At 44.6% G+C, this 24,699-nt stretch overlaps 1 long non-coding RNA gene across 2 annotated transcripts; it reads right to left on the reverse strand.

Annotated features, from left to right (window-relative positions):
• Positions 1-1,737: 1,737 nt before the first annotated feature.
• On the reverse strand, positions 1,738-17,985 carry LOC140384935 (uncharacterized). 2 transcript variants are annotated; one of them, XR_011933228.1, is made up of 4 exons: positions 17,921-17,985; positions 6,942-7,055; positions 2,510-2,670; positions 1,738-1,812 (listed from the first exon to the last, which is right to left on the reverse strand). It is a non-coding gene; the product is annotated as an uncharacterized lncRNA (long non-coding RNA). The 2 variants fall into 2 exon arrangements; XR_011933229.1 differs by lacking the exons at positions 6,942-7,055; positions 17,921-17,985 and adding an exon at positions 11,792-11,940.
• Between the last annotated feature and the right edge of the window lie 6,714 nt (positions 17,986-24,699).

A 24,699-nucleotide genomic window follows, 5' to 3' on the forward strand; every position in this document is an offset into this window, starting at 1 on the left:
ATCTGCAATGCTGCAACGGTATCTTGTGCAAGCGCAGCACATTATTTAGACTTTGTTCAAATGTGTCTGCCTCTTTTTTGGTGTTTTCTCAAATATTTGTATGGTGGTAAAAATAAAGGCTGTGTGTTTGTGCGTACATGCTTAATTAACCTGGGAGAAGTTTTAATAGATGCAGCTTGTCTGACAGAGCTGAGACTTAAAAGGGCAAGATGCTAAGCGTAATTAAAGGCTAATGTGAATTCCGAATAACAATTGTTAGGGTTTACAATTTGCATCGGGAGATAGGTCGGGACTTCATTTTTTAGCTGTTAAATTTAGAGTTTAGGATTTAGAAAATGACTAGGTATGTCTGCAACTTACAAGGATTCCATAAGTAAACAGGAGGTGATTATTAATCTTTTACTCACTTCAAAGGAATTCAATGGGAAAATATGAGAGATGTTTATATTTTGTAGAAGTTGAGTTCAAAGAGGTGCTTGAGGAGATTGGAATCGGAGATGAAAGGGATAAGGCACATTCATGGAAAGAAGTTGAGCTGAGTTGGTGTGACTGTGGGCGGGAGATGTACTGAGACCAGCACTATGCTTGGAGGAGATCTGAAGTTTGTAACAGATCTCTAATCAAGCCAGAAAAGTATTTCTTTCAGAAAGCAGCTTGCTTTAGAACCTTCTTAGATTTCCACAGCAGAGTGGAAGGTATACCTGGACTAAAGTGACAGCATTTCCGGCCTTGGATTTTTTTTGTAGTTAAAAATCTATAAGTGAGTTGTTGCCAAAAAGGTTGCATTTGTGAGTTTTGACCAAGTGGTTTCTTTTACAGGGATGTTTTAATTGTGTAATTTTCGTGTTCATCCATCTTTTAATTTTAAAAATCCTAAAGGTGTTACTGAATTCTCTTCTTCTGGGGTCAGTAGGATTTTCTCTTCATTTTAAAAGTACAAAAAAAAAGGCTGTGATCAGTAAGACAGGTTTCCCCAGCAAATAACATCTGTTGTGGTTGTAACACCATGCCTCAGTGGTGTATGCGAGAATCACGCTAGGAGGAGGCAAATTAAAACATTTGACAGGCAAAAGAATTAGTGACACCACGCGCTCTGCTTCTGCAGATGCAATGATATAAAGAAATCTTTATTGGGCATTGCCACAACAATTTCAGAAAAATCACATGTGGAAACTGATGCAAAATCCTTAGCAAAAATGTTTGTAAAGTACAATACTGCTGTTTTTGCACTTTTATGAAACTATTTACTTCAAACAATGAAGTCATCAGCAATTCGCGGTGAAAGGTTGAGGCAAACTTATTGATGGCTGCACAATTGTTCAAAGCTTTGTCATGGAAATTCAAAATGACTCCAGCTGTGTGGAAGCAGAGGAATCAGCAGTAGCACAAGATATAGGTTCCTCTGATGTATCTGAAGAGCAACTTTAAAGAAGCAGGAACTTATTTTTCAATGAAATTGGAGGTGATGAAATAAATTTACAAGTGAAAGAGAAGATCATCATTGAGACTGTCAATGTTATTTGTTGTACAATAATGGTGCGATTTCAGAGTGCAGGTGAACCTCTAAAGAAAACTGTCCATTTATTTTTTTGTGCTTTTTGACAGCAGTATGGACAAAACTGTTAAAAACCATTGCAGTAAGGCATTAAGTGAATTCTACTGAGAGGACATAGACACAAATCATTTTGAAGATGAAGCAAACAATTTCATTCAATTCATTGAAAGTATGAGCTCTGTGCTTCAGATCAGCAGCTGATTTATATAGACCTGTACGTGACAGTTTGCAGATGACATTTCCATGTAGAATCCAATCTGAAAATAATTCCAACAGTACCTGTCACAAATGATTCATGGTGAACATTTTTTTCCATATTGAAATTAGGTAAAACTGATTTGCAAAATATGATGCGTTCGACAATATTGACAATTGAAAGTGTCTCTTTACAAGATATTACTTGCGATGGTATAATTGACGTGAAATAAAGCTATCTAGGTTGGTATGCCAAGAAGGCATAAAGAATAGAAGTCTTACAACTCTGATTCTCTTCCATATTCTCATGCTTAAATTCTGTCTTCAAAATGGACAATTGCTGTGCTGATAAAATGGCTGCAGTTGGTCACTCTAAAGTCTGGCTCTAAAATTACACAATGGGCTGTACTAAAGGGGGTGGGGCCTCGTAGGCCAAATAACACCGCACAAAAATGGCCTTTCACATGACCAAGACATGAGCTATTTGAATTGCTTTAACTTCAGCTTCCAAATTCCATCTTCAACCTCTGTTTTAACCTCTGGTGAAAAACAGGAGTGCATGATTGCCTCCCTATGGCCACCCTTTCTCTCCGAGGCTGCTCTCCAGAAAGAATCGTGTTCTTCGCAAACAAAGTCCCAAAACACAAGAGTACTTGGCTGCACATTCAACAGCTTCACCAAATACATGGGACAAGGACCCTGAATTCTGCCAGACAAATCCATCTGAAATTAGACTTGGATTCACTGGATTCTACTCACCTGAATTTACGCCAATACCTTTTGGGGATTTCTTCAGAGGAAGGTAACTTTTATCTTTCGAACTGAGTGAGAACCTGTGAAATACAGTGAGTGGCAGCCTCCGTATCTTGTTGATTGGGCACAGGCTCGCTCCCAATAAATCCTCATTGTGACGGATGAATCTTTAAAAAAGGAGGCACCAGTCAATGTTTTGACCAGCTGTCCAGGTGTTTATAACGTCAAATTAAAATGATCTATCAAAAGACTTGACCATTCAAAATGCTTCTTTCTGCATAGCCACATCGTTTTCAGTTCTTTATAGGTCTTAAAAAATGCAACAATTGTGAAAAAATAAGTACATTTCCAGATTCCGGCAGTACCAGTTTCTGTAACAACTTGGTCTTACCACTTTGAAGCTGTCTGTGCTGCAGCGACTTTATTGCTTGTATCTTCCATCTTGTTCCCTGTCTTCTCGCTTCGCATGTGGGCGGGATTCTCCGTGAATCGGCGCGGTGGCCCGAAACCGGCACGAAAAACGGCGCAAACCACTCCGGCGTCGGGCCCCCAAAACGTCATGAATTCTCTGGCCCCAAATGGGCTAGTAGCGGCGTGACGCCATTCGCGAATGCGTCACCCGTCACAGACACGCACGCCGTCAGTGATGCCATGCGGCGTCACTGCATAAACTACGCTGCCCCCCCCCCCGGAGACCCGGCAAAATGGCCGCCTACCGCGCAGCGCCAAGTGAGACCTCCACTGCCTGCCCCCCTTTCCCCCTTCCCCCATCCCCCCTTCCTCCATATATCCCTTCCCGCATATCCTCCCTTCCCCATATCCCCTTCCCTATATCCCTCCTCCCTATATCCCACCTTCCCTCATATTCGTCCATATCCCCGTCCCCCATATCCCCCTTTCCCCTATAACCCCCCTTCCCCCATATCCCCCTTCCCCCATATCCCCTGGAGGATATGGGGGGATATCGGGGAAGGGGGGATATGGGGGAATATGGGGGAAGGGGGATATGGGGGTATGGGGGGATATAGGGGAAGGGGGGTGTAATGACCTCCAATTGGCATTATTGGTTGGCCAATTGGAGTATGAGCTCCCTCAATGATAGCTCATTGAGGAGGCCCATATAAGCACCTGTGTAGGCTTTGCAAGGCAGTCTTAAGTTGACTGGAATGCTAGCAGCACTGTTTGGAGCTGCTCTTGTATATAGTTATTGCAAATAAATACTGGAGTAGTGACGGTACCTCTGCCTCCTGTGGATTATTACAGTGGCGACGAGGTAACCAAAGAACCTTGCGGAGACCAGCTGCCGCACTCGGAGGGTAAGCCTTGCTATTTTAAAAATGCCATTTTTTGGGAGGTTAGATGCATTCGACCCGACTATTGAGGACTGGTCCCAGTATGTGGAGAGAATGTGTTACTTCTACCAGGCCAATGAGATAATGCAGGATGAAAGGAAACGGGTTATCCTGCTGTCGGCATGCGGACCCTCAGCCTTCGCCATTATACGTAGTCTAACTTATCCCGATACGCCGGACACGATACCTTTCCAAGAATTAATGAAATCAGTGGAAGAGCACTATGACCCAAAACCACCCCTCATTTTGAGTAGGTACAGATTCTACACAACGAAGCGGGAAGACACGAATTTCTTGACCCGCCTGAGAAGGCTGGCGGAAAAATGTGAGTTTGGCCCGACGCTAAATGAAATGCTTCGGGACCGGTTAGTGTGTGGCATAAACGACCTCACAATACAGAAGCACCTGTTGGCGGAAACGCAGCTAGACTGCAGGCGGGCGTTACAGCTTGCACTGTCCCTAGAAAAGGCAGCAAGTGGGGCGCAGGAACTACAGGGCACACCAATGGAGGTAGATACCTGTGAGAGGGACTACCACAACGGGTCCAGCTACCAGATAGCCGCCCTCAGGAAAAGCCTGAGAAATAGAGGGCCAAAGGAAAACCCCAGACTGCCCCCAAGTCTGCTAGGATATAGTTGGGATGGGGTTAATTCATGTATATTTTGTGTGTCGCCATTATTATAGTTAATTGTAATTTTTGTTCTGCATTGTCGCCTTTCTTGTTGTGTGCATAATAATAAACATGTTTTATTTGAATGATGACAACGAGACTGGACCTTTCCTCACTGGTTTTCATCTCTTTCCTCACCAAATTGCAAAATGAACAGGTGCTCCAAGTTTTCCTTCAGGGTTTTGGAATACCCTCGCATTTAACATCAGCAGGGTTCTTAACAAAAATTGGGGGCCCCTGGTGGGACATTGAAAGCATCATTCTTTGGCTGAATTAGAAGTTGCGATTTTAAAAGTAATGCGACTGAGGAGAATGTTGAGCCAGGTGGGGTACTGTGGGGTAATAAAATAAGGTGACTGCAAAATGGCTCTGACAATGGCAAAGATTTGCTTCTGTGTCGACGATGCCCATCGCATCACACAAACTTGCCACCCTCGCATTGCTTCTATCTACACCTCCCACTGCCTCAGGAATGCAGACAGCATTATCGCAGACCCTCCCACCCAGGCTTTCCCTCTTCCAGACCCTTTCCTCAGGCAGAAGGTACAGAAGTCTGAAGACCCGCACATCCAGACATAGGAACAGCTTCTTCCCCACAGCTACTAGACTCCTCAACGACTCTCCCTCGGACTGATCTGTTCCCTGTAGGAATACTATTCACGGTGCCCGATGCTGCTCTTGCTCATGTATTTGCTTTGTTTGGCCCCTTGTTCCACACTGTAACCAATCACTGTTTGTCGATGTACCATTTGTCTATGTTCTCTGTTGATTATTCTTTTTGTCTACTAAGCATGTACTGTGTACATTCCCTTGGTCGCAGAAAAATACTTTTCACTGTACTTCTGTATATGTGACAATAAATCAAATCAAAACTTAGAGAGTTTGAAAAGTGTAACTAAAGCTAAATTAGTGGAATCAGCAGAGATGTTACAATTCGGATTACCTGCAGGAGTTAATAAAGCTGATAAAATTGAAAGTATAGCTAAGGGCCCAAAATTCCAAGGATACGGGAGAAAATAATAGAATCTCTACAGTGCAGAAGGAGGCCATTCAGCCCATGAAGTCTGCACTGACCCTTGCTCTGATAGAGCACCCTGCCTAGGCCCAATTCCACCCCCCACACCCCCAATTACCATAACCCACCGAACTTTTGGACAATATTAACATGGCCAGATTACTTAATTTGCACATCTTTGGGCTGCGGGAGTAAACCGGAACACCCAAAGGAAACCCACGCAGACACGGCAAGAATGTATAAACTCCACAGTCACCCGAAGTCGGAATCGGACCTGGGTCCCTGACGCTGTGAGACAGCAGTGCTAAGCACTGTGCCACTTTGCCACCCTCAGTTTCTCTGAAAGGCGAGGCGATGGAATTGGCAAAAATTAAATTACCACAAAACAATTAGAAGAAGACAGAGAAAAGGAAAGGAAGCAGACTTTTCTAAGAGAAATGGAAATGTAAAAACTTGAGTTGGAGGCTAAGGAAAAAGAGGAAGCAATGCAAAGAGAAGAAGCGGAAAGACAGGAGAGAGACATAAAACAGGATAGGGAATTGGAAATGCAAAAGTCAGCAGAGGAAGTGTAATACATCCAGGAGGCGCAGAGTGAAAGACCAAACTGGTTTATATTAAATTGAAAATGAAGCCGCCACCACAGCACACTAAACAAACATCCCGGCCTCAAACTATGCTGGTCAGGGAGCTACAATTAAAGGTCCTGCGAACGAGCACCAGCTGGGTGGGCCTAAGCCCGCTCACCACGGAAAATCATATTCTAGGAGGCCCATGGGGAGATCAATCAGCAACCGCCACCCCCCCACCCTACCACCATCACCATGGTCCTTGTGGGTTATCGCAGGAAGAAAGAGAAATGGGTGGAGACAGAGAATTTCAGCTTCAAAAACAGCTGGTAAAAGCAGAGTTAAAATGGAGGGATGTGAGGAAGGACACATTTCTAGCCGGGAACCTCATGGGGAAATGTTTAAATTTGTACAGGCACTTTCAAAATTTGATGAAAAGGATGTGATAGCATTTTTCAATTCATTTGAAAAACATAGCTAAACAAACAAAATTGTCACAAGAGATTTAGACATTGCTTTTACAGAGTAAACTTGTAGATAGGCCTAGTGAAGTGCATGTATCTTTGTCAGAAGAAATGTATGGAGAGTATGATGCAGTGCAGAAAACTATACTGAGTGATTATGAGTTAGTACCAGAGGTGTATGTACAAAAATTTCAAAATGTAAGAAAACTGTCTGGACAAACTTATATTAAATTTGAAAGGGTCAAACAGAGTAATTCTGATAAGATAAGTGGATAAGACCATTTAAGATAGAAGGAACGTATGACGCTCTTAGGGAAATATTTATTTTGGAAACATTTAGCAATTCTTTACCTTTAGTGATAAGGACTCACGTGAAAGAACAAAGAGTTAAAACTGCCAGGTAGGAAGCTGAACTTGCTGATGGCTATGAATTAGTTCACAGATCAAAGCCTTTTGTTCGTCACTCTTTTAGGTCTGAGAGGGATCTAAAGTGGGAATGTAAGGAAATGGGAAGTCATGTAAGAGAAGCAATAGTTGAAAATTCCAGAGATTCCATCTCAGAATAAAGGTGAGGGTACAAGGGACATGAGAAAGGTTAGATGCTTTCATTTGTAATAAACTGGTCCTTACATTGTCAGTGAGCTGAGAATTAACAGGAAAAGCAATTGGAATTGTGGGCTTTAAGATAGGGAATATTAAATTAGAGACTGTGGGACAAGAAACAATTTGCAGCATTTGTAAACAGAGAGGAACAAACAATAGGACTGGATGATGGTGTGAAAATGTATGCACGGCTTGCTCAGGGACAGAGTGAACAGCGGGTGGTCACTATATTGAAGAATTTGTGTGTGAAGGAAAAGTCTTTTCACATTTACATAAGGGAGTGGGTAAAGATGTTAAGATTTTATGAGATACGGGAGCAAGTCAATCATTAATGTTGTGGGATGAATATACTTGCTGTCCAGAGGGGATTTTGAAAGCAGAAGTGAGATGAATGAAGATAAAAGGGAAGGAGGTGAGGAAACAGATGTGTTTAGTTCAAACAAATTGACAGAGTTTCAGCAAGGAGGTGCAAAGATAAAATAAATGTGTCAAAAAGTGTATTCAGGATTAGAAGCCCAATATATTCCTGAATGCTATTATGTGAAGTAAAACATACCAATGAGAAAATTGGGGACTGATCATGTTACTGCAGATGAAAATTGGGCAGAGCTTCATCAGCCTGAGTAGGGGAAATAAATCCTAAGAATATCCCATTCGGGGGACATTTAGGTATAAGGACAGCTCAAGCGAAGATACAGAAGTGGATTTACTGGGCTGGGCAACACAAAAATGTAGTTAGGTTTTGTTGAACATGCCACACATGTCAAGTAATAAGGAAGCCGCAAGCTTTAATTTTTAAAAAAAGACACATTTAACTCCTGTCCTCGCTTTTGAAGAACCTTTCACTTTTTGTTTATAAATTTAGAGTACCCAATTATTTTTTCCAATTAAGGGGCAATTAAGGGGAGAATCCCACCCTATAACTCATCAACATGTCATCCGGAGTCACAGAGAGTATTCGAGAGATGGCATCAAATTTTGAAAATGATGATTAAAGTGTTTAGTCAGAGTTACCCACATGATCGGGACAAAGGAATTTTTTTTTTACTATTTGCCATTAGGGATGCACAAAATCATTCTATGAAATGTAGTCCTTTTGAATTGGTTTATGGACATGAGGTGAGAGAACCACTCAGGTTGATTCAGGAAAACTTGTTGAGTAAGAAATCTGAAACCACTTTCTTAGACTCTGGGCGTGATTTACCACTCAAAAAACAGAGTCCCATTTTGGGTACGTTTAGTGGGATGTTTCTCAGCATCTGCAATGCTGAGAACGATCCCATATCGAACAGAATCCCGTACTCTGTTGGTTTTTTTGGCCTCGGTGAGGGGCCGGAGAAACTTGAATTGGCCGGCAGAATCAAAAGTTTAGAAAGAACCATATAGAAAACAAAACGCGAGAAATTAATCCTGTGAAGCAAGAGCTGTGGCTTTAAGTTTAAAAAAAAAAACCTGAAGTTTAAAAAAAGGTTGGGGCAAAATTTAAAACAAAATGCCCCAATTAAACTGTGCACATTGTGGTGAGGCCATAGCACTTCCCCACTTCTTCTCTTGTCAATAATTTGAAAGGTGCTGGGTTACAGGAACAGAAGGGGCCAAAGAAGCCATTTTCCAATATCTGTGGTCCTGGCAGACCCCATCATTGCCGAAGGTGATGTTACAATTGTTGAGTTTGTGTGCTACGTCTACTCCAACTATATATATGGAAAGAGAGTAAAAGGAGGAAAGTGAGAGAGAATGCGAGAGAGCAAGAAAGCGATGGACACAGGATAATTGGGTGCCTCTGTGCTGGAAGATGTCAGTCAGTCTTCTTGCAGGGGGTGGGGGAGTCTTCACTCAGCCAGCTCGCACTGCCCAGGCAGTCTTTCGACAAGATGTTCTGAATTTGGTCAGCTTGCTCTGGGCAGTTCCAGCTAACCCAGCCTTTGTAAGCTAGCGAGGGAAGCAGGGCAGGGTTGGGGTTTTCTCCCATGGGCTACAGTTCTTCTCCAAGATGTCCTCACTTCTCCTCCTTCCCCATGTAGACAAATAGGCACAGACATTTTAAAATCCAGTGTTCTAGGCACCCAGCTGTGGATTCATGTTTTCTCTCTCCCTCCACTTGATGTTCATATTATGATCTCTCCTGCTCTCTTTCTCATTCCCACTCCCAGTCTTTAGGTTCCTCTCAGGCCTCAGGCCCTTCCCTGCAGCAGTGGCAACAACAGGAACAACAGACCTGAGGCAGGAGCAGATTTCCAGGCATAGCAATGAGTTCAACATCAAAAACAACATGCTGCTAGAGAGTGATGTGTGTGTTTGTGTGTGTGTGTGTGTGTGTATGCATGTGTCTTCTGCTCAAAACAAAAGTGAAACTATGACTGGATCACATGACACATTTCCCTTTAAGTGATGTCATGCTGATATCGCTGAAAGGCATATTCCAAAAATATTTTTATACCAGTGCACTTCACATCTTCCTGGAATTCTTCACCTTTGTGCAAGCCATATATATCAGGCACTAGCTCACGTAAATGGCAAATTTACCACTAAGCATCAATGATTAAAATCCGGAATTGAAATAGTTTACCCGATGTATAGTCTAATGGCAATAAACAGATCTTTTGCAGTACTACCTGTTCGGGAATATTTATTTTTTTATGATTATATATTCCAGATTTTCCTCAAAATGAATAATGTACTTGAATTATTGAGGTCAAACATTTATAGAGTTATGAATATTATATGTACACATGTTGAAAATAGGACTTACAGCAACATTTGATAGTCGGAGACTGAAATGTAGCATTGATTTGAGTTCAGCATTTTTGGCTGACAAATCCGAAATACTCATCACAGCTTGCCCCTCGCCGCAGAGCTCTGACCGCATCCCCATTTATCAAAATCCACGGCGAGGCCTTGAACAACGTGGAGCACTTTCCATACCTACTATCAACAAAGGTAGGCATTGGCGACGAGGTTAAACATTGCCTGCTGTGTGCCAGTATTGCCTTAGTTTGCCGAGGAAGTGAGTATTTGAAGATCAGAATCTCAGACCCGGCACCAAGCTAATGTCTACGGAGGAGAAGTGATGCCTGCCCTCCGATATGGCTCAAAGATATGGGCTGGGATTCTCCGAAATCCTGGCCAAGTGTTGACGCCAGCGCCAAAACCAGCGCGAGCAACGCCGCCGCCAATGAGCTTCCAGGCCCAGTCATTCTCCCCTTCCTCGGGGGCTGGAAGTGTGCCGGAGTGCTTTGCACTGCTCCGGCGCCGAATGCTGGCCCTACACGGCCGGCACGGGTCTGCGCATGTGCACCACGGCCAGCACGGGTCCGCGCATGCGCGCCACGGCTGTCTCCGCGCCAGCCCCCGGGCAACATGGCGGAGCTCTACAGGGGCCCAGCGTGGAGGAACATAGGCCCCTCCCGGAATGAGCGCGCCAGCTGATCGATTGCCCCAATCGCAGGCCTGGCCACCGTGGAGACCCCCCCGGAGTCAGCTCCCCCCCCGCCCCCACCAGGACGGCCCCCGCAGTCAGAATGGCGAGGTCCCGCCGGGTAGGACCATATGTAAATCACACCAGCGGGACTCGGCGGGCACTAGGCCCGTTGAGCGCGCAGAATCGCCGCGGGGGCTGCTTTCAACGGCCCCCGACCCGCGCCGCAGCGTGCGCCATCGCGATTGTCACCGATTCTCCGGTCTCTGGAGAATTGGCAGCCCGGCGTCGGAGTGGCATGACGGGATTCGCCGCGGGCTCGGAGAATCCCGGCCAGGGACTATGTACCTCAGGCACTTAAAAACTCTGAGAAGTACCACCAGCATTGTCTCCGCAAGATCCTGCAAATCCATCGGTAGGATAGGCGGATAAATATCAGTGTTCTCACTCAGGGCAACATTCCCATCATCGAAGCATTGACCATGCTCGATCAGCTCCGCCGGACAGGCCGCATTGTCTGCATCCCTGACGTGACACTTCCGAAACAGTGTTCCACTCAGAGCTTTGACACGGCAAGTGAGCGTTGAGTGTCCAGTGATAACACCGCTACACCATTACCTCCCTCAGCGGAGGGAGGGAGAGAGGCGGGGAGGGGGGGGGTGGGAAGAGAGAGAGAGAGAGACCATCACCACCAGAAAGATCCCAGCGATGCCATATCCATGCCAATAATTGGTCACTTACTGTCCCTAACTGGCGACCTACTGTTGCCAGGCGATTAGCCGCGTTGAACTCATCTCTGGCAAGATTCTTTACAAATCCTTTCATAATTTTAAAAACATTGTTGGGTCACCCCTCAGCCTTCTTTTTCAAGAGAAAAGAGACCCATCCTTCCCTAATAACTGTGACCATTGTAAATCTTCTTTTCAACTCTCTCCAGTGCCTCTATCTCCTTTTTTCCCACAATATTATGACCAGGACTGGACACAGCACTCCGAATGCTGTCCAATCGAGGTTTGATACAAGTTCAGCATAAATTCTCCATTCTCCAATTTTTCCCTGCAAGGAATCTCGAGTGCTTAGTTAGCTTTTTTCCCTCTGACCTTATTAACCTGTGTCATTGCTTTCAGTGAGTTTGCCATGCATTGCAGTAATCAAATACACCTGACAAAATAAATAGATTTTCATAACCCATACACTGACCTGAGCAGCAATCCAACATTCCTTCAAAATCTGAATCAATCCCTGTCTGGACAGTTCAAATTTCAACGGACGTGTCTCTACTTCTGAGCTGCATTCCCCTCACAATCAGAAGGTGATCTGACTTTATGCGATTAGTGGCAGATTATAAGTGGCTGAAGCTGAATTAAAGGGTGCAATTTAACACAAAAATGTCAAAGTGTCATTGTTATACCGTCAATTCACTGTGAGACCGTGAGAACGCGTGAACATTAGGCTTTATTATCCATGAACTTGCCGGTCAGTGTCGGCTGTACAAATGAGTGCCACCCACAGGTGGCCGGTCAATATATCGTCCCGGTGAGGGCGGAGCCAGAGGCAGAGCCCACCGGGGTTCCAGTACAGTTCCTGGAAGTAGACCGCATCATCATTTCCAGGTCATAGGTCACAGCACTGTACAGACAGTTCATACTTAGGTGAATACATTCACCAGAGTCATTTACGGCACGTTTGCAGGGCATATCTCGACAGAACATCAGCAAGATCACGGCCCTTGTTCAATGGCAGTTAGCGCCAAAGGTGAGCCCCTCTGAGGTTCTCGACATTTCTGACTCCTTCGCCGTCTCATTCACCTGATTTGTGCCTCAGCTTCTCGCCGCTTACAAGAGGGAGCTGCTTTTAAACGCTCCCTCAGCACTCACTCTCAGTCAACACACAAGCATGGCAGCTCGCAGACCTGCTCCTCACTTTGGCGATGCTGACCTGGCCGGGCTGCTCGACGCTGTGGGTGAGAGGCAGGCCACCCTGTTCGCAGAGGGGGGGTTAGGGGACCAGGAGCAGGGTGAGAAATGCTGCCTGGGAGGCAGTGACAGTGGCTGTCAGTGCGGGCAGCATGACCGGGAGGACAGCCGTCCAATGTTGGAAGAAGACCAATGACCTCCACTAAGCTGCAAGGGTGAAGTATCACTTCTCTCCTGGCATAAGATCCGATGCTACCCCTCAAATTCCCCAAACCGGGTTCCCACAAATCACTGGCTCGCACCGCGCACCCTCCCCACATTCAATCTTTGTGCTTGTTCCTCAGAATCACCCGACACCCACTGGCACAACCCCTTCCAAATGCAGTGCCAACACATGCCACCTGCTATAAACCCCCCTGACCCAACAAACCGTGCGGCTCACACTGTCGTCTCTTTGACCCCGCAGGAGAAAATAGCAAATAAGGGAGAAGGGACCAAGACAGGGGGGATGCCTGAGATCCCTGTCCTCACCCCTATGAGGAGCGGATCCTGTAAATTGCGGGGATTTTATTTCCTCTCTGGCATTGGGGGAGGTGCCAGGTGACTGGAGAACAGCTATCGTGGTCCCACTATTTAAGAAACTATTTCAGAAAGATTGTAGAGGATTTCCCGATGGCGTGGGGCTGCCCATAATGGGAAACCCCATTGGCTGGCTGGCGAGATGGAGAATCCCGCCCCACATGTTCCAAATACTCAATGGAAGACAGAAAGAACTGACACTTGTTCTTGCGGACTTTCACTGTTCCAGTATTTGGAGCGTGGCATCCAAATTCTGACGATTTTCCTCTCCATCTTTTTAAGTGACTAGGATGTCATCCATATAACACTGGACTCTGCTTCATCCACTCAAGATCTGATCCAGTGCTCTTTGCAACAATGCAGGTGCTGATGTAACACCAAAGGGTAATCTTCGGTACTGAAACAAACCTCAGTGTGTCACAATTGTCAGAAGCTCCTGCGACTTCTGATCTACGTTCATCTGCAAGTATGTCTGGCTCAGGTTGATTTCTCTGAAATGTTGACCTCATGCCAATCCCACTATGAGGTAATAAATGTGGGACAATGGGTATTGTTCCGCGCACAACATTGGATTAAGGGTGACTTTGAAGTCTCCACAAATCGAATGGATCCATCCTTTTTAATGGTGTAGTCCATTCACTAATACTGACAGGTTACAAGGCTCCCATCTTCACCATTCATTCCAAGTCAGCCTTCACCTTCAGCCTGACAGCTTACGGTACCGATCTTGCCTTCAAGCATTTTGCTTGGCTTCCTTCATTTATCCTCTATTTAATTGTGATGTCTTTCATTCTTCCCAGTTCTCCATCAAACACAACGGTGTGCGTCTTTCAATTTTTTTGGACGGCCTGGTTCTTCATTCGTCATCAGGTAGACATGGGCCAAGTTCAGCCGAAACCTTTCTAACCATGTTCGACCCATCAATGCTGGATAATTGCCCTTTACCACATGTAAAGACAAATCTGCCGTTTGCTCTTTAAGTTGAACAGCTACATCAATGTGGCCCTTCAGTGGAATCACTTGGTCAGTGTATGTCTTCAATGCTATTCTTGAAGGTTTCAAGGGACAGTGACTGAGTTTTTCCGAATAGACAGTCTCTGGCACCAGTGGGACTGCTGCCCCAGTATCAACTTCCATCTTTACTGGCTGTCCATCCAGTAGTGGAGTGATACAGTGTCTATTGATAGCACCAGCAATGGCTAATACATTCAGTGACAATTCAACTTCAGACCTTGTTTCTGACGACCATTTTGCAAGGCATGAATACTTCTTCTTTTGTTCCATTGTTGCCAATTCGCACCGGAGACGCCAATAATGTTGCTCTTTTTAACTGGATACTGATATGACAGTTATTAATGATGATATTGCTTTTCAGAGTTGCCAGGTATCAAATGATACCACCACCACAAGGTTTTACCGGATATCGATCAAAGACCAAACAGCCAGTTAGTTAGTTCAAGTTCAATGATAGTTTATTTACACACAAGAATTACTTCGACAGGCAACATAAAACATTACAAGCTAAATTACACCTAACACTACAACAACCTGTACTTAACTTCAGGCACCTGGCTTTATGCAGAGGAACAAGGCCTTTGTTCGGATCTTGCGTGGCTGGGTCTGGAGAAGTGACTTGGTTTCTGTTGGGCTCATCCGTTTAGTAGCGATCGTTGGTCTTGAACTTGTCTACTGGTCGTGATGCAACACTTGGTTTTAGGCATAGGTCGGGGCCAAGAGAGACCGAGCGCCTGGGCCAAGAGAGACTGAACACATGGCAGTGTCTCTCTTTAACCTTTGGGGTCTTGTGCTCTTTTGGGCGGTCCTTAGCTTTGGACCCAATAATTCGGCAGGCTTCGTTTACTGCCTTCGGTTTTGACCAATGGAGGGGTGGGTACCTTGATGGCGGGGCGCGTCCTGAGCGGTCTTTGACCTTGGCTTTTTGGGCTCCCTGAGCAAAGGGAGTGGCGCCGATGAGTCTGTTCCTGTACCTGTTACCTGAGTACAGGTCTATTGTTCTGGGGAAATGGGCCATTAGAATGCAAAGTAGCTGGGGGTTTCGATAGCATCTAGTTATCTGAGTTGCCAATATACATAAGCTCTGAGTGTCTGAGTCCTGCGTTGACCATATTTCCCATGGTCCTTTGCAGGTGGTCATATTTTCCGGGATCCTTTGTAAGTGGCCATCCCAGATGGCTACACCGTTCACATGCTGTTTTGGTTTGCTCTTGCTTCTTGCTATTTTTTGATCCTAGCTTGCTTTTTCTTCCAGCAGGCATGCTCCATATGACCTTTTTTCCCCACAGCTTCTGCACGTTATCTCCTTGCACCAGCATTTCTCAGTTGAATGCCCTGGCATTGTGCATTGGTGACATGTACGAGTTTGGAGACTCTTCGGTGTTGACTTAGCTGACAATTTGTGTGTCCGAGTAATAAAACTCAGTTGCTGAGCTTCTTTCACAGCCTGTTGCATCGAAGTAGCGATTTCCACGGCCTTTTTCAGAGTCAGGTTACTCTTGGTTAGCAGCTGTTTCGGTATTGCCTCACTCCGTAGCCCCGGGACCTATCTGCCCTAAATTGTTTTATTCAGCACATCACCGAACATTACAGTACTCTGCAAGTCTTGTTAATACAGCCACAAATTGTGCAATTGATTCCCCCTCTTGAGGTTTTTCGTGGAATCTGACGCTCTCTGCAATCACCAATCGGTGAATCGTGTGCTTGCAGGATTTCTCGAATTTGTTCATATGTTTTAGTGCCTGGCTTCTCCGGTTGCACTAAACTTCTGAGGAGATAGAATGTTTCTCTCCCTGCCTTACCCATCACGCTCAGGAATGTGGGAACCCAAATATCTTTTGCTATTTTGTTCACCTGCGCAAAATAGTCAAACCGCTCAGCATAGGAGCTCTATTGCTCCATATTTTCATGGAAGGGTCTCACGGCACCAAAAACTCCCGCCATTTTCTTCCTCATGGAGGTTTGCCGTATGCACACTTTGCAAAGTGTTTTCTGCACCTACCTTGCTTTTTCCGCTTAAACAAAGCAGCAACCTGAGCTTCAGCCTCTTTTTTAAACACCCCCCAGCTCTATAATGGCTCTGCAGAGGATTGCTACTCACGTCCACCTCACCTGTTATGACCAGAGCACAGGCAAGAGATTTTCTTCTAAGTCTTCTTTAACGACTTTGGTTAATTTTTTTCTCTCCCGGGTGACTGACAGGCTCTGTTTGAAGTCCTCGTCAACAGTTTTTGTGTTGTGTATTGTGGAAAACTGACACTGGGAAGCACAGAGGCTCAAAACAAACAAAGCTTTATTTGCAAGGTGTGTCCATTATAGGGTGCATCTTCACTCTGGCAGTGTCACCGCGCTAGCAACCTGCAACGTGACTTCCGGTGACGAAATGCATATATTATTCACTGCCGCTACTAAGCCTCAATATAAATACATAACAGAGAGTATTGCATCACACTCCTATTTTTTTTTTAAATTTAGAGTACCCAATTCATTTTTTACCAATTAAGGGGCAATTTAGCGTGGCCAATCCACCGAGCCTGCACATCTTTGGGTTGTGGGGGCAAAACCCACACAGACATGGGGAGAATATGCAAACTCCACATGGACAGTGACCCAGAGCCAGGATCGAACCTGGGACCTCGGCGCCGTGGGGCAGCAGAGCTAACCCACTGCGTCACCGTGCTGCCCTTTGCATCACACTCTGACGTGTGCCTTGTAGATGGTGGACAGGCTTTGGGGTGTCAGGAGTTAACATGCTCGTCACAGAATTCCTTGTCCCTGGCCTGTTTTTGTAGCCGCAGTATTTATAGAGCTGGTCCAGTTTAGTTTCTGGTCAAAGGTGACCCCCAGGTTGATGTTCTGGGGGATTCAGTGATGTTAATGCCATTGAATTTCAAAGTGAGATACATTCTCTTGTTGGAGATGGTCATTGCCTGCCACTTGTGTGGCTTGAATGCTCCTTGCTACGTATCCGCACAAGCCTGAGTATTGTCCAGGTCTGGCTGCATTTGCACACAGACTACTTCAGTACCTGAGGAGCCGCAAATGATGCAGTCATCAGTGAACATCCCCACTTCTGACCAGATGATGGCGGGAAGGTGATTGATGAAGCAGCTGAAGGTAGTTGGGCCCAGGACACTACCCTGAGGAATTCCTGGAAGTGAGCTGATTGACCTCCAATAACCATAATCATCTTCCTTTGTGCCAGTGGAGAGTTTGCCCCCTGATTCCCCTTGGCTCCTATTTTTGCTGGGGTTCCTTGATGCCACACTCGGTCAAATGCTGCCGTGATGTCAAGGGCAGTCACTCACACCTCAGTGCTAGAGTTTAGCTCCTTGGCGCAAGCTTGGATATTTAAAGCACTATTTCCAGAAGGGACATTCCATTCTCCTGATGTTACTACTGTGGAAGGTTAATGGAAAGTCAGGGAAAACTGCAAGGTTTATGCTGATAGTCTGCTGAAGATTCAACGGGTTATGGGGAAAACTTCAAGGCAACTCCAGCCCCTTCTCTTGCACATTTCCATGAAACAGATTTTTGTTTGTTTACTTATGGGAAAACCACTGCCAACCTGAAGTTGTGTTAATAGCATGTCATATCCCATAATATGACTCCCTTGGTATCATAAGCTTTTAACAGATGCCCGCTACTATTCTGCCTCTTCTTTGGTGAGGATTAAGTGTTGCATTGTTGACTTAGTGCTGTGCACCTTGCTCTGGGAAATTGACCCGGGACCTAAAGGAGCATGCAATTATAATCACTCATCTGTGCTGTACACTTTTAAATGGATGCATGAATGGATTTCTCCATTTGTGCTACTCACAGGTGATCCAATATGTTCAGGTGCAGGAAGATCTCCCCTTATCTCGGGCTAGTAATGGTTCTTTGAGAGGATTATCTGTATTCCTAGCAGTAAAATATATCTAACTGCAACTGTGGGTGGCGGTGCCAGTTTTATCTGCTGATGACAGATTACCATTTTGCTTCACGATCCCTGCCTTAATTATAAAGTGCGCAACTTTAAGAGCCTTGAACCATGAACGTCAGCAGGAGTAATGTGAAAAATTTATTTCTCACGCTTACCATGATGAGTAGCACGCACAGACATATCACAAATACACTTTATATCCATTAACCAAGAAGGGCTCCAATTAATCACGTTCTAATTCACTGATTGTGGAATATGACAGGTTCAGTGTGCGCAGCATAGAATCCTAACAGTTTGAAATGAAATGGACAATAGTTTTGAACCATGTCATTTTAGTACATTAAATTATCAGTTAATTCAAACATATTACAGCCAAATATTTTATCATAAGCTTTCAGTATGTGCAACAGGTTAAGACTGGGAAAAAAAATCGAACTTGAGCACAAAAGAAAGTGCATGCTTTATAAAGCAGCCAAATTGAACTCATAATTTCAGCTTTCAGTTGCAATTTTAGCTCACACGGTGATGAAATGTTTAAATTGCTTTTATGCATGATGGCTGACATTTTTGCCCCGCCCCCGTCTCGCCGCCTCCACGCTGTGTTTTTCCGCGGCAGGGGCAGATTTCCATTGGCCGCTGGCAGGGCTGGAAGACCCCTGCAGTGGGAATGACTGGAAAATCCATCTCTATGTTTTCAATCATGTTAAAAGAAGAAACGTCGAGAGACTCCACATCAGCAGCAGCCCCTTGCTGAGAGACAGCAGAAATTGCAAAATTGCACCTGAAGACATGGCATGGACATCAGTGGCTATTCTTAGGTGGATTGGCCATGATAAATTGTCCTTAGTGTCCAAAATTGCCCTTAGTGTTGGGTGGGGTTACTGGGTTATGGGGATAGGGTGGAGGTGTTGACCTTGGGTAGGGTGCTCTTTTCAGGAGCCGGTGCAGACTCGATGGGCCAAATGGCCTCCTTCTGCACTGTAAATTCTTTGATTCAGTCCTACAGCTCATAATGAACTTAGTACTAGTTACACACACTGCATTGGGCTGTTAATTCATCTCGGTGTACCCAGCCTGCTCTTGTAGCTGTAGTTAAGTACTTGATTCCGTCAGACCATCCCTTAATCACTACTTCTTACAGCTCTTGGAAATTTGCAACATTTTGGGTAGTTTGCTTGATGTGAGCAAAGCGCTGGTCTATCGGGTTCAATTATCTCTGCTGGATCGATGGCTTTCAGATCATATGAATTGCTTCACATTGAATCTGGGAGATTCCAAATTCTGTTGTCGAACCCTTAACTTTTTTCTTTCTTTGCAGACACTTTGGAGCAGATAGCAGCAATTTGTGAAAAATACTTTGAAGAGGTTTGTGGTCGGATTCCACTATCACGTTGTCTTTTCCGAAGCAGGTTTCTCACCAACAGAGTCACTAATGGGGAGGAGATTGAGAACACAGCTTCCATCTCAAGAACAGAAGACCAAGGTCAATATCACTATGAATGACCACAAGAGAGTAAGGCAGTGTGAGGAAGAACAGAGAAACACTAAGGCTGAGGAGACCATGAGTTACAAGTGTGAAGCCCAGGAAGAGTTTGGGTCTGAGACCAACAGAGAGAAAGCACTATCATTGAAAAATCTCCACAACCAGGATCGTACAGAATTGCGATAGACCATGGTATCATGAGGAGAATCCATAGTGCCTTAATATCCTTGGAAAGAAAGCCGAAGGAAACTTAGGCTTACTACTCTGATCCTGATGAACAAGAATGACTTACTCCAAGCTGTACAACCACCCAGGAGGAGAGCACTCACATCAACGGATGGCGAGTACACAATACTCTCGGCCTCAAAAGGGGATCAGAACAACATCAGGGAGATTTATCAAGGCACCTCAGAGACTAATGTAAAAACAGAAAATTCTGGAAAAACTCAGCAGGTCTGACAGTATCTATGGAATCAGAAATAAAGTTAATGTCTTGAGTCCATATGAGTCTTCTTCAGAGACTAACCCTGTGAGTTGTGTAACTTTGGGGAGATCTAGGAAGATGTAAGTATGTTTGGGGATAAAGGACTCAGAGAAGATGTAAAGTAAAGAGTTAACATCAGAAGTATACATGATGCTGATGTGATAAGGATGTCAGATCACATGGCCAAGAGAGATCTTGAAGAGAGCAGAAGCTCTTATCTTATGTTGAGGTCCAAATCCATAAATACTCACTGTAAATAAACAGCTTTGATTGAAAAGGCTATGGACTCAAATAGCATACTTTTGGGAGACTAGAAAACCTCCAAACCCCTTCTCTTCCTTGCCTTCCTCCTCCTCTTCCACTACCTCTTCCTCTTGATCCTCCTATCCTTCTTCCCTTCCTTCTCCTCCACCTCCTCCTCCTCCACCTTCCCCTCCTTTGATCCTCCTTCCCTTCCTCCTGGTTGCCAATGCCATGTTGTCATGGGTTCTGCTCTCATGGTGGCCACGTTATGGAGGATACAGCAGACCACCATGAAGTGGGACTCCAGCTCTGTGAGTGCTCCTCCTAGTTGTCTGGTCAGTAGTTCCCTTGCTCCAGTTGTTTCTCATTGCAGCTGGTTCTCATTGCATCAGCATTGGTCATGGGTGGTGAGGAGGCAGTCATCAGTCATGTGATCACATACCAACTTCACGTTGGGTGAGTGATACCCCTTTCCGTTTCGGTCCTCTCCCCATAGAGATGCTACACTACAAGGCTATTTGTGGGCTGCAGGTAGGTTCTTACACTATGGGAAAGTCCACCACCCTGGTAAAGACATGTGTTGAATCCTTCTGCTTCTTTTTATTTTGAGAGCAGATGCGATATCCCGTGTTCTTGTGTACAAAGCCTCCGTGGGCTCCTGGATGCAGCTCTGCAAGACAAACTCAGAAATGTTTCCAGTGCCATCTGTTCAACACTGGAAAGGTTTGCTAGCATGAAAATCCTGGGTCATGGACATCTTGACAGCCACGGGCAGTGCCATCCTTGCCTTCCTCTAAGGGTGCTGGCCCAGTTCTACAAAATGACACAGTTATGTCACCACCACCTAGTTGAAATACAGCTACCGAACACACTGCTCCTGGTTTCAGATTAGAAGGGTCAATGTTCTTCCACTAATTTGAGGATTTGGGGTGTCATCAAGGCATCCATTCAAGCAGAAACCTTCAGGGCTGGATTGGACACTTTCCATCTCTTCAACTAAGTTTAAAGGAAAATAATTAGTGAGAATTAAGCACGCAATCAAATTCTTTTTGTTTCTACTTGACAGGTTTGTTTAACATTAATGTCTGAAGCTTTTAATTGTAAGAGCAGGTAGCAAGATATATAGGTCTGGTACCCCTTTCCCTGAAATGCCTATTGCAGAATCACCTGGAGCAGAAAGCAAGCAAGCAAGACTATAGCTCTTAATACAGAATGTGGTTTAATCAGATGCCGAGCCAAGGAGATCTAAGGCTATCTCGACAACAGTAAATGGTCAGTGATGATCTGTAACTTCCCAGCATACTTTTAAGGAAATAAAGGTAGTTTTAAGGAATTTATATTTGTATTGGGAAACATTAGAAAAAAGGTATAATTTAATTGGGTTTAATTTAATGTTTCTGTGCCTGGAAGGGTAAAACCCATAGTTAGACTCATGCTGGACAAAAGTGTTGAGTGCGGTTTGGTTTCAATTCCGACTATTATTCTATTGTGATCAGAGAGGGTTACACCGCAATGAATGAGTAGATCTAGAAGGGGTTGCTTAGCAACTGGAGGCCCTTGTAAGGATTTTAAAAAGCTTTTGAGTTATAGCTTCAGCTGAATTTGAGAGCAGTTGGAGGTTGGACCTCAGGGAGTGAACATCTCTCAACTCTGCCAGAAGACTGGACAGGATGGGAGATGCAAAGAGGCAGGTTTCCTAAAGTACAAGTTACAGTCCAGATAGCCAGGGAATTGGGACAGAAAGAATGTTGAAGACAACTGGAATTAACAGAGTCAAAGGTATTGTTCAGAAGAATTCAAGGGAGAGTAAAAAAAGTGTTCTGAGTTGAAGAGATAATTGCAGTAACCATATTTAAACGGTAGCCTTAAAAAGTAAATCAAACATCTGATGCTGTTTTTATACAGTCTGGGAATTGAAAGGTAAAGCATTTGTGAGCAGTTTGCTAATTAGATATCCTAATGGGGTTTGTATAAAATCTTAGACTGAATTCGCTGTTAAAAGTGGAGTTGAAGCTTTTTTAAAAAGTCATTTGGAAAATCGGGACTGGATTTCAGAATGCAAACCCTAAGGGAAAACATAATTATGAGAGAACATTTTAAAGTGTGCTTTTGGGAGCGGAGTTTGGAGACTCTCATGTGACAATCAGCTGGGGGGGATTCTGAGGAGACATCCACAAACATTCACTTGGGGTTCGGAGTGGAGAATGTACTTGCCCACAGTCATCTTGTGTATATAAAATGACATTGTGCGTTAATGAGACCATTTTAAAATGTACTTTGTAATCTGTATTAATTTGAAAATCTGTGCATAATTGTCAAACTGGGTGGGGGCGGGGGGAGGGAGGTAAAGGTGCATTTTATTTATTTATTTTTTAATTTTTCCAATTAAGGGCAATTTAGTGTGCCCAATCCACATACCCTGCATGTCTTTGGGTTTTGGGAATGAGACCCACGCAGGCACGGGGAGAATGTGCAAACTTCACAGGGACAGTGACCCTAGGCCTGGATTGAACTCGGGTCCTCAGCTCTGTGAGGCAGCAGAGCTAACCACTGTGTCGCCTACTGCCAAAGATGTATTTTATAATCCAATTTTTTCATGTGTAATAAATGATTTTTTTTCTTGCTGTTAGAACTAACTAGTGGTCCTGTGACCCTGTTCCTCCATGTCTTATAAAAGTAAAGTTAGGATCTTCTGAGCCAGGGTTCCATTCTGGGATCTTCCCGCCCAGTTATAACATCAACTGGGATCGCAACAATATGTATAGCTTGCAAAAAGGAATCACTTAGAGGACATAGTTGATTAAATGTTTTATATATGTAACAAAACACAAGCACATTAGGGTGGCAAAGAGCCAACTCAAGCTGCCATCATTTACACTACAAAATGGATTAGATGTACCACACAGTAAAGCAACAAGATGGCTACCTTGCAGGCTGTGACAATCGCTCTCCTTCCCTGGACACCGCCCCAGTCCCATAGGTGGCCACCCCACCCCCCCCCCCCCCCCCCCGGCTCTGGCAGGAATCTCCCCACCTAGCAACCCGCGGTCGCACCGCTCTGTATCCTACCTTCTCTCTCTGTCCATCATCAGCCGTGATTTTGGCGTCGGAACCAATTCTTCGCCCTTTTCACGTTTCCCCATTTCGGCTTTGGCCAACGGAGAATCCCACTCCTGGAAAGAGAGAAACGGAGGTAACATTTCGAGTCCAGTACGACTCTTCTTCTTTCCCCGCTGTCACCACACTCCTAAACGACCCTCTTATGAACTGACCTGATTAATACTACACTCCTGTATGCTTTACCCAATGCCGGTGTCTATGTATTTACATTGTGTACCTTGTGTTGCCCTATTATGTATTTTCTTTTTATTTTATTTTCATGTACTAAATGATCTATTTGAGCTGCTCGCAGAAAAATACGCTTCACTGTACCTTGGTACACGTGACAATAAACAAACAAATATAAATACAAATTTTGTTAACTCTCTTATTCTCTCCTCAGATGCATCTGAACATGCAAACAACAAATGAGGAGCAGAAGTAGGCCATTTGGCTGCTCTAGTCTCTTTATTTTTTTATCTTAAAATATACAATTCTTTTTTTTTTCCAATTAAGAGGCAATTTAGCAAGGCCAATCCACCTACCCTGTACACCTCTGGATTTGTGGGGGTGAGACTCATGCAGACACAGGGAGAATGTGCAAACTCTACACAGACAGTGAGCCGGGGCCGGGATCAAGTAGCAAATGAGCACTTTGCATGTTCCCACCGGCACGGTGCGGGCAACCCATTATGACCGTGTCCTCGGCTTCGTGACACAGCAGTGCTAACCACTGCGTGACCATACCGCCCATCCACCATTTAATAAGATGAAGTCTGACATGTTTATGTTTCGAATTCCACATTTGCATCTACCCCCAATAACCTTTGGTTTCTTGCCTATAAAGAACCTATACGCCTTCACCTTAAAAATATTCAATGACCCCACTGTCTTCGGATGTAGAGAGTTCCAAGGTCACACCAAAGTCGTTCAGCCCTCTGGAAGAAAGAAAAATCTCCTCATCTCTGTCCAAAAAGGGTGATTCCTAATTTTGAAACATGGACCTAGTTCTGGACTCACCAACATCGTATCCAGGTGCTGCTCCCATGCCTGCTCTTTCTAGGAAGCGCAAGAAAACAAAGAGACAACCTCTTTAAAAAACTGCAATTAGAAAACCACTACTCCCTGAGATAATGGATCCCTGCAGAGCTCTATAAATAAATAATCTTAATCCCCCTTTAGAACTGCCTCGACCTGTCAAGCAAAAAGCTTTGAGGAGGCAATGATGCATGAAATTGAATGTAAACAATGAAGTTCAATGCTTTTAGCCTTCTAGGCATTCAAAAGTCTTCAATATTATAAAGGGCAATGGAATTGACTGTGAGAAAACTACTTCAAAGATTCCCACCACATTTAAGGGGTTAC

The sequence above is a fragment of the Scyliorhinus torazame genome, chromosome 10 (genome assembly GCF_047496885.1).
Source record: "Scyliorhinus torazame isolate Kashiwa2021f chromosome 10, sScyTor2.1, whole genome shotgun sequence".
NCBI lineage: Eukaryota > Metazoa > Chordata > Chondrichthyes > Carcharhiniformes > Scyliorhinidae > Scyliorhinus > Scyliorhinus torazame.